At 41.5% G+C, this 10,000-nt stretch overlaps 1 protein-coding gene and 1 long non-coding RNA gene across 2 annotated transcripts in view; one reads left to right on the forward strand and one right to left on the reverse strand.

The window, feature by feature from the left end:
* The window catches only part of LOC143275489 (uncharacterized), a 14,311-nt gene extending 13,008 nt beyond the window's left edge, over nucleotides 1–1,303 (reverse strand). The window contains exon 1 of the mRNA XM_076579639.1: nucleotides 1,160–1,303. The gene's annotated coding sequence lies outside the window, so the exon portion shown is untranslated. The remainder of the gene's footprint in view (nucleotides 1–1,159) is intronic.
* A 2,629-nt stretch (nucleotides 1,304–3,932) lies between these two features.
* Nucleotides 3,933–7,116, forward strand: LOC143275518 (uncharacterized). The gene is made up of 3 exons (XR_013053435.1): nucleotides 3,933–3,970; nucleotides 4,495–4,712; nucleotides 5,631–7,116. It is a non-coding gene; the product is annotated as an uncharacterized LOC143275518 (long non-coding RNA).
* Nucleotides 7,117–10,000: the final 2,884 nt, after the last annotated feature.

A 10,000-nucleotide genomic window follows, 5' to 3' on the forward strand; every position in this document is an offset into this window, starting at 1 on the left:
GTCGTCTGATGCTGGTTTCAGTTGTCTCCGCCGAGGCAGTGGCCTCTCTCCTCGGATCACTGACGTGTGATTAACATATCATCGAACGTGCCAGTGGGGATGTCAGTCTTTCTGCATGCACTGTCTGCTTCTGAGTCCACACTGGCACGTGCGCGCGCGCGCACAGCGGACGTGACAGACAGACACTCAGTCTGACACACACACATACCTGTGACTGTCAGTGGCACATTTTGACAGGCTGAGTAACGGGCACTGACACACGCGCGGTGTGCGCGCACTGGCAGTCACGGGCACACACACACACACACTGCACACACACATACACACACACACAGCACACACACACACACACACACACACACACACGCTGACCGTCACAGCCGGAGACCAAAACTTGGCGGCACACGTCAGTACGCGCGTGCGCACGGCACATACAAAGCAAAACAAAAACAACAACGAACTAATGATAACAACAAAAAAGTAGACAATTGAAATTGAAAGAACACAAGCACGTATGCGCATACATAATACGTAGGTACATACATACATACATACAGAACACACACACACACACACACACACACACTGTGACACACACGCACACAGTAACGCACGCACTACACACACAGCACACACACACACACACACACACACACGCACTGACACTGGGACAAACCGTGGCAATGTGTGTACACTGACGCCAAAAACTGACTGAAGTGACATCAATACAGTATAAGCCGCGCGGAAAACACCAACGATTTCGTGCGTACGTGAGCATGTGAGCAAAGATGTGTACAAAGATTCGTTTGATGTGTTCAGTGAGTTTGTTGTTGGGCAAGATCGAGAGTGAGATTTCAGTTTCAGCTTCTTCAGTTTTCAAGAGGGTGTCACGTCAAAGTCAGTGTGGGGAGAGTTCCATTTTTAAACCACACCACTCTGAAATTATTAAATAAATAAATACTGAAAAACAAGCACAAAGAAACTTGTCAAGAACAGAGAGTGTGTGAGAGAGGCCAACAGACCGACATATAAAAATGAGCTGCGCAATCGTATTGCGCATGCCACCTCGATTTGTACCACTCCGCTGCGCAATCCTCTCTCTCTCTCTCTCTGTGACATCTTCAACATCCGCCCAAAGCAACTTTTCATACTAATTTACCTGTCCAGCTGTAAACACATCCAAAATATTCCTTTCTGAATTCTACGCACAGCAAACCAAATCAACCTGCACAAAATGTAGACGCGTTCGTAGTTGAATTCACAACCACGGACTAAAATTCAAATCCGCCATGGCCAAAATCACTTTGAGCAGACGATCTCATCCTCGTCTATTGCGCGATGTGTCTCGCCTTCTGATTGGCTGATGCCCAACACACCACGAGAGAGTGCGTCGCTGCGCCATTTGCTAAAAAAAAAAATATACAACGTGGAACGTGATGCGGCGCAGTGAGAATAGTTTGCGCGGATGACCGAGGAGGTTGCGCGTGTGCGCGTGTGCGCGCGTTGCACACTTCTGTGACACATGGGAGGGCTAAGTACAGGCACTTGAAATCATAGAGCTTCGTCGTGGACTGTTTTGCTATATTTATTCGTTTTGAATGGGCGGGTTATTATGTGTGTGTGTGTGTGTGTGTGTGTGTGTGTGTGTGTGTGTGTGTGTGTTAGTCTTCATCTTGTTACAATGCTCTTCATCTTGTTACAATGCTCTATGCAGCTCTTCTATGGCGAGCTGCAACAAGGGAAGAGATCACACGGAGGTCAGAAGAAACGCTGCAGAGATACTTTGAAAGTCTCTCTGAAAGCGTTTGATATCAACCCTGACTCCTGGGAGGAATCTGCAGCGGACCGTGACAAATGGCGCGCTGCTGTGCACAAAGGTGCCAAGTTGTGCGAGGCCAACAGGACTGCTGCAGCTGTTCAGAAGAGGCAGGCCAGAAAGTCACGGGTAAACAAGCTCCCTGACAATGATATGCCTGTCTTTGTCTGCCCCAACTGTCAGCGAACAGTTTTCGTGCGCAGATTGGACTATTCAGCCATCTGCGCACTCACAGATAGATTCATGAGCATCCCTCCCCCCCCCCCCCCCCTCCCATTCCCCAGCTGGATGACAACGATGGTCATCATCGATCTCGATGGACACACCACCACCACAATGTTGTAACGGGTGTTGACAGCCGGAAAATAAATAATTTTCTGTTCAAGCATTCCATACATAAATGTGTACCGAGAATTATGCTGAATGGCTATTAACTGGATCGGGAAAATTACGGCCCGAAGCAGTCAGACCGAAAATCACACACACACACACACACACACACACACACACACACTCGCACGCACACACGCACGCACACACGCACGCACACTCGGACGGCGTCAAGCATTCCATACATAAATGTGTACCGAGAATTATGCTGAATGGCTATTAACTGGATCGGGAAAATTACGGCCCGAAACAGTCAGTCAAAAATCACACACACACACACTCACACACACACACACACACACACACACGCACACACTGACACACATACACACTCACTCAGGCTCACACTGACACACACACCCGGTCACACACACTGACACACTGCACACACACATATATACACTCCGAGTTGGCACACACACACACACACACACACACACACACACACACACACACACACACACCAGACTGAGAGAGAAACGACGATCAAGAACGTTGCCATTCGCAAACGCAGCTTCGAGAGCAACTGTCTATGTCTATATGTCGATGATGAACCAACCAGACACAATTGAAAATCCATGGATACAATTTGTAAAGAATATTCTTCACAATGTAGGATTAGGTCATGTTTGGAATAATCAGTCGACATTTAGTAACAGCAGACTTAAATTTACATTACGCCAACAACTAAGAAATAGATATGTACAATTCTGGAAACAGAGAAAAACTGAATACAGTAGATTAGATTTCTACAACAAAATTAAAAGGAACGATTATCAAATTGAGAATTATCTAACTGATAAAATCGATCCTGCTCACAAACAAGCTCTTTGTCAACTCAGAATAAGCGCACATTATTTAAACATCGAACGAGGAAGATATGCAAACATTCCCAGAGAAGAGAGGTTATGTGCTATATGTGAAGTTGTTGAAGATGAATTGCATTTCTTAGATTCGTGTATCTTATTTCATAATTTGCGAAGCCATCTAATCACTACTATACAGCAGTATGATCATCAATCAAATGTGATCTCTAGAAAAATACAAAACAACATACTAAAACCAAGTGATTTATTCACCTGCGATGACTGTCAAAAAACACTTGCCAACTATGTATTTCAGTGCATGCGTATTAGATGACCGTTTATTTCTTTGTTCCCTTTGTTCTTTGTTGTGTCTATTAATCCTTCGGGATTTTATGGCAATAAATGAAGTCAAGTCAAGTCAAGTCAAGTCAAGTCACACACACACACACACACACACACACACACACCACACACACTGGCACACACACCGTGTGACACACACTGTGACACTGACACCGTGCATTGACACACACCGACACACACCAGGGCGCACTCCGAGTTGGCACACACACACACACACACACACACACACACCAGACTGAGAGAGAAACGACGATCAAGAACGTTGCCATTCGCAAACGCAGCTTCGAGAGCAACTGCTGGTATCATTCCGCGCTGACCTGTGTTCTCATAGCGCGGAGGAAAAAAAGAGTGGTAGCAACGATATTTGTTGAGAAATCTTAATTATTGGAGCATTCTTTGTTGTTGTTTCCATCTTCAATCGTCATGAATACAATTACAAAAATCCACTTTACACAATAATATAACGTTTCTTTTGAACTATATATTGCATTGTCGATCATTTTTATCGGCGGAAGAATAAATGCAACAGGGTTTCTGAGCACATGTATGACGATCTTCACAATTTGATGCAGTACGTCATTTTATGATTTGAGAGGTAAGTTTAAACATTTTCAACAATTTTTTTTACATTTTTATAAAACGAATGTTGAATTGCAGATGTGTACTTTTCTGTTACTTGATCGAGTACCACAAATGTACGATCGTGTTTTCGTAAAATAGTTTGAACACAAGCGAGAGAGATCAAAGTCAATGACCGGTGACCAACTTGTCAACAAATGGACTGGTATCTAATTCTAAACCATGTTGCGATCATTCATAATGTGGCAGTATGATTATGTATTCATTTGGTGTAGAGCAGATGTAAATGATACCCTCGAAAAACAGAAAGTAGCTGTTAAGAATAAAACAAAATACGCCTGACAGTATTCATTACTTCGTCATGTCAGTCGTCACCTGTGACCCGGAAGCTCGAATCGGGGAGATAATTGATTACCTGTAGCGCTTATCCTCAGTCAGAGACCAATCTCGTAGCGCTTTGATTTAGCTTAACTGTGTGAGAGCGCGACAACTGAGTTTGTGTTTCAGTTCTGTGACCAGTGACATGTTTGCATCTTCCAGTGGCTGTGCCGAACACCACACCAACACTGGAAGAACTTGACCGAGCAGGGAAAAAAGCGTCTGCTAGCAACAAGAAGACGGCAGAGCAGAAAATGGTTCAGCATTGACAGCAAACCTTACGCTACGCACCCAAACTGGGAGGCACTCCTCGTGCAAGATGCGAACGAGTAGGCACTGCTGATTCCTGTACTACTGTTTTTGGGGTAGCACTGATTAACGTAAGTGGATATTCGTGTGTCTGCTGTGAGAAAATGACTATGTAAGGGAAGTAATTGAGTGAGTGTTGTATTTTTATTTTGTGTTGTTGTTGTTGTTGTTGTTGTGTGTGTGTGTGTGTGTGTGTGTGTGTGTCGACATGAGTCCGAATAAAATACTTAATGACTGTGTCATGAAGCCCAGTTTTCCTGTCAAGCTCATCATTTGGAAGCAAAATGTGTAGTTCTCCATTTTCTCTGTGACCTGTGGGTTCTCTGTTCCAAAGAAATGTGTTGGTTTTTTGTTTGTTTTGTTTTCAATTTTACATTGTATTCATCTATTATTATTTCTATTTGTTTTATCTCTATTCCATAAAAAAAAAAGTTGATTTATCAAGAGATCTATGTTTCAAAGACAAAAAATGATATATCAAATGTGCTTTCAGATTTTGAATGGTAAATAAAATGAACAGTGTTTACTTATGCTCAGGTAACTTCACACCAATATATTTTTCATTTTTGTCGACCAAATGGAAGTTACTATCATTTGACTCATCATGTAGAAACTAAGTATCTCTGATTCCAGTGGACATAGTATCGTGATAATACTTAAAATTTTGTTAGCTTTGCAACACAAAGTATGACTGGCCTGTTGCAAAACACATGTATGCATCTGTTTGAGTCTTTTTTTAATTTTTTTTTTTAATTTAGCTTTTGGGTGCAGCTGAATTTACAGAAATTACTAGCCAGATTTATCTTTTTATTCATTTGAATGATTTTTACAGTGTTATGTGGAAACCAAAAACAAATCTCATAATTTTTCTTTCCCCCTCCTTCCCTGTTTGTGTATGTGTGTGTGTGTGATCAGAAATGAAATAGTCTAATCAGTGTCTAAATATTTCCTTTGATATTCATTTTTCTTTAACGCACTTCTTTCAACAGCATGTCCACTCCTTCTCCCCCTCCCTCGAGCAGCCAGATCTGCACAGAAAAACGACACAGAGAAGACGATGCTCCACAAGATCAGCCACTTGCTCTGATAAAGAAGTGTGCAGCTCCCAAGAAACGTGTGAAAGCTTACATTGAGCGGATGAAACAGTGCGATCAAGAAAGATATGAACAGTTTAAACTGTATAACCAGTATCGTAATAAGGTCTACAGACAAAATTTGTCTGACGAACAGAAAGCCATACAGCGAGAAAAAAACCGTCTGCGAAACATAGAGTACAGACAACGGAAGAAAGAAGGTAGTGACCAGAGTAGAAAAAGGAAACTAGAAAATGCTGACCCAAAAACTAGACTGTTTCTGGAGGATCAAAGAAAAAAATGGAGGGAGCAGAAACAGAAACAGAAGGTTAAACGAACGCCTGAAGAGCTGATTGAAATAAACGAAAAAAGACGTGAGATGTATCATGCAAAAAAAGCGGTGGCTAATATTGCGAATGAAAAAGATAAAAATTCTATTTGTGCTGCAACACAGTCTGTGAGAGAGAATGAGACAAGATTTCCTGTCCGTGTGAAAGTCGAATTAGATGCACAACAGTCACCAACACCAAGTGTGGAACATTCAGCAATGCGGTCAGATTCCCAACAGTCTGAGAGTGAGAGTGAGACAAGCTTTCCTGTCAGCGTAAAAGTTGAGTTGGATCCAGAACAGTCACCAACACCAAGTGTGGAACATTCAGCAATGGGGTCAGATTCCCAGCCATCGGAGTTGTTTCAGGATGGAACTGTCGATGACAGCAGACGGTCTCCATCTTCTCACGGGTCCATGAATTCCAGAGGCAAAGCATTGTGCAGAGAGAAACCAGCTTTGCCAAAACGCCCCAGGGACTATGCAGAAAGTGATAATTTGTTGAGGCCGGCTCCATGCAGAAAGAAAATGTTGGGGGCTGCAGTGCTGAGACTGATCTCCCCATCTTCTCAGCGCAGAAGACTTGAACAGGAGCACACCATTGACAGTGATTCAAGTTAACGAGACTGAACCAGATTTTTTTTTTCCCATGACAGCACAACATGAACTGGATGAAGAGCCACAAAATGTGAGTCGGATGGTGTGCTTTTCTTTTGTTGTTTATGTTGCCTTGCATTGCATTCAGTGCTCTTTGGCTTAAACATTTTTAATATCAAGAAACAAGGTGAAATACAGCGTTCGTTTAAGAAAACTTGAGCAACAACAAGCCTGAGCTTATATCGTGGTCGTTCATATGTAACAAGCAATACACAAACGCAATGGCGAAAATACCCACGTACACATTATTTGATAATGAAAGAAAGTTGAAGTGCAAGACAAAACTAAACAAGAAAAACAACAACAAAAAACACCAAAAAAAACCAAACCAAACTGCTATTACTGCAACTACCACTGATAACAACAACAATGATAATATTAATGATAATACTAACATAGTAACAACAATAATAATACACTGGAGTAATGTAATTAGGGGTGGGGGAGGAGAGATATGTATAAGATCTGGCCCAGCTGCTTTGTTTTTGTTTAATGTTTGTAATTCCTCAGTCACAAAAAACTTAGCCGTATGCGGAGCACAGGAACAGGTGTCGAGATGGCTGCCGGAAAAAGAGGGCGCTAGCTAGCGGGACAAAGGGGAGGTTACCTACTTCCGGGAGGTTATCGGCCGTAGTTGCTCTCTTTTTCTCCGCATAGGCGGATAGTAGTTTGCACAGGACAGGAATGTCAGACCCCTGCCGGAGTCTGCACTAGTTGGGTCATGGTAAGTATGTTATTTAAACGTAATTTTAGATAGAAAATGTCCTTTCTAACTGAGGGATGACTGGAAGAGTACTGTTCAGTCTATTGCTAGAATTCCAGTTGTTCCAATTGTTATGGGTTTTTTTTTAATTATTATTATTACTATTGGCCAGTAAACCATCTTGTGTGGATCTGAGAGTGAAAGACGTGGAGCCAAAGACGTGGAACAAGCTCCCTGATAACCTCCGTCATTCTGATTCCCTCGTATCTTTTAAATCTCGTCTCAAAACTCACCTTTTCCCTCAGCAATAAGTTCAATTGTGGCAGGTCCACTTCCTTTGCGTTAGCTGTGCTTGACTGTGTGTGTATGCATATGTATGTGTACATAACTACATGCATGTATATGAATGTGTATTGTGTGTGCGTGTGCATGTGTTTGTGTAAGTTTGTGCCTGCCTATGTGTGCGTATGTGTTAGGGTAGCTGTTAGATACACATGTATGTTAAAATGTATGTATGCAGTGTGTGTGTGTATGTGTGTGTGTGTGGTCACATTTTGGTGTGTGTATGTAACAGATAGGATGTTTTATGTTAACAAACGCATTTTTGTAAAGCATCTAGAGCAGATTTCTGGATAGTGTGCTATATAAGTATCCATTATTATTATTATTATTATTATTATTATTATTAAAAGCAGAAGTGAAAACTACTTTTGAACCCAACACACAGTGCCTGAGCAAAAGTCCCCCAGAAGAATGTGATCCCTTTGCAAACAGTACTGAGAAAATGTGATGTCAGGGTTTCTGGTGTCTTCCAGGGAGTTTCAATGGAGGGTGTTTTATCGAGGGTTTTTGACTCACTTGTGTAAACAAAGTGAGTCTATGTTTTAACCCGGTGTTCAGTTGTCTGTGTGTGTGTCTGTGTGTCCATGGTAAACTTTAACATTGACATTTTCTCTGCAAATACTTTGTCAGTTGACACCAAATTTGGCATAAAAATAGGAAAAGTTCAGTTCTTTCCAGTCATCTTGTTTAAAACAATATTGCACCTCTGGGATGGGCACAAAAAAAAATAAAAAAGAAGCCTAATTATATGCAAACTGCATTTACTGTTATATTTATATTTTTTGTATTCTCTAAACTTGGCACTTTGACCTCTTATTCTGACAAGGGGAGTCATTATTATCATTTTTTGTTCAAACAGGAGCTTCTTTTGCTAAGCATGGAATTTTTATTTATTTTGCAAACGTTTTGGTGCAGATAGTAAAAAAGGGAAATTACTCTGTAATTAATGCTAGGGGACTTAATTTATCACAAGTGAGTCTTGAAGGCCTTGCCTCTCTTGTTTGTTTGGTTTTGTTGTTGTTGTGTTCAGCAGCTGTATTTTGGGAAGATTAATTAAGATTATGCCCAATCCTATCAGTGACTTTCACCTTTGGGCCTAATTCTTTCTCCAGTGCAGAATTACCTAAGGTGATTTCTGAATCATTGGTGGAGGAAGATCATGATGAGTTTAAAGAACTTTTTTTCTTCTTGTTCTTGTTCTTCTTCTTCTTCTTCTTCTTCTTCTTTCTTTTTTTTTTTTTTTTTTTTTTTTTTTTTTTTCTTTTCTTTTTTTTTCTTCTTCTTATTACCATTATTTTATTATGAAGTTCACTGAGGACGGGGATGAAAGCTATCCGTGACAGAAATATTTCTGTTGTTTTACTGTATTATATTACTTTATGTTTGTGTCACAACAGATTTCTCTGGTGTAATTGGGGCTGCTTTCTCAGGGGAGAGCACAACGCCAGTTCAGTCCCATGCTTTCTTCTTCTTGTTTTTTGTGGGGTTTTTTTTGGGGTTTTTTTTTTTGTTCTTGAGGATTTTTCTTCGGGACTTTACCAGGGACAGCTAAGTTGTTGCTGTGGGTTACTTGATGTGTGCAAAGTGCATGCTGCACACACAGCCTCGGTTTATCATCTCATCTGAAAGACTAGAACCCTGACGCACCCACTCAAGGTCTGATGATAGAGGAGTGAAAAATCACAGTCCACATATATACTATATAGGACTCAATCCCATTGACATTCTTCCTTCTTCTTCTTCTTCGTTCATGGGCTGGAACTCCCACATTCACTTGTATGTACACGAGTGGACTTTTACATGTATGACCGTTTTTACCCCCACCATGTAGGCAGCCGTACGCTGTTTTCAGGGGTGTGCATGCTGGGTATGTTCTTGTTTCCATAGCCCACCAAATGCTGACATGGTTTACAAGGATCCTTATGTGGGTATTTGATCTTCGGCGTGCGTACACACTCGAAGGAGGTTCAAGCATTAAGCAGGTCTACACATACGTTGACCTGGGAGATCGGAAAAATCTCCACCCTTTACCCACCAGGCACCATTACCCTCAGATTGAAAGTCCATCGCTTTAACCACTCGGCTATTGCGCCTGTCATACTTTCTTCCAAGTCAGGCGCATTACTTCTAGGCACTGCTCCATTAAATACATTTTTACTTATTTAGGAATAGGCAACTGCAGCATTGCACACACACACCCACTGTATACACACAAACACTATCCTGTCAAAGAAATAAATGGATGTGATACTATAC

The sequence above is a fragment of the Babylonia areolata genome, chromosome 30, assembly GCF_041734735.1.
Source record: "Babylonia areolata isolate BAREFJ2019XMU chromosome 30, ASM4173473v1, whole genome shotgun sequence".
Taxonomy (NCBI): domain Eukaryota; kingdom Metazoa; phylum Mollusca; class Gastropoda; order Neogastropoda; family Buccinidae; genus Babylonia; species Babylonia areolata.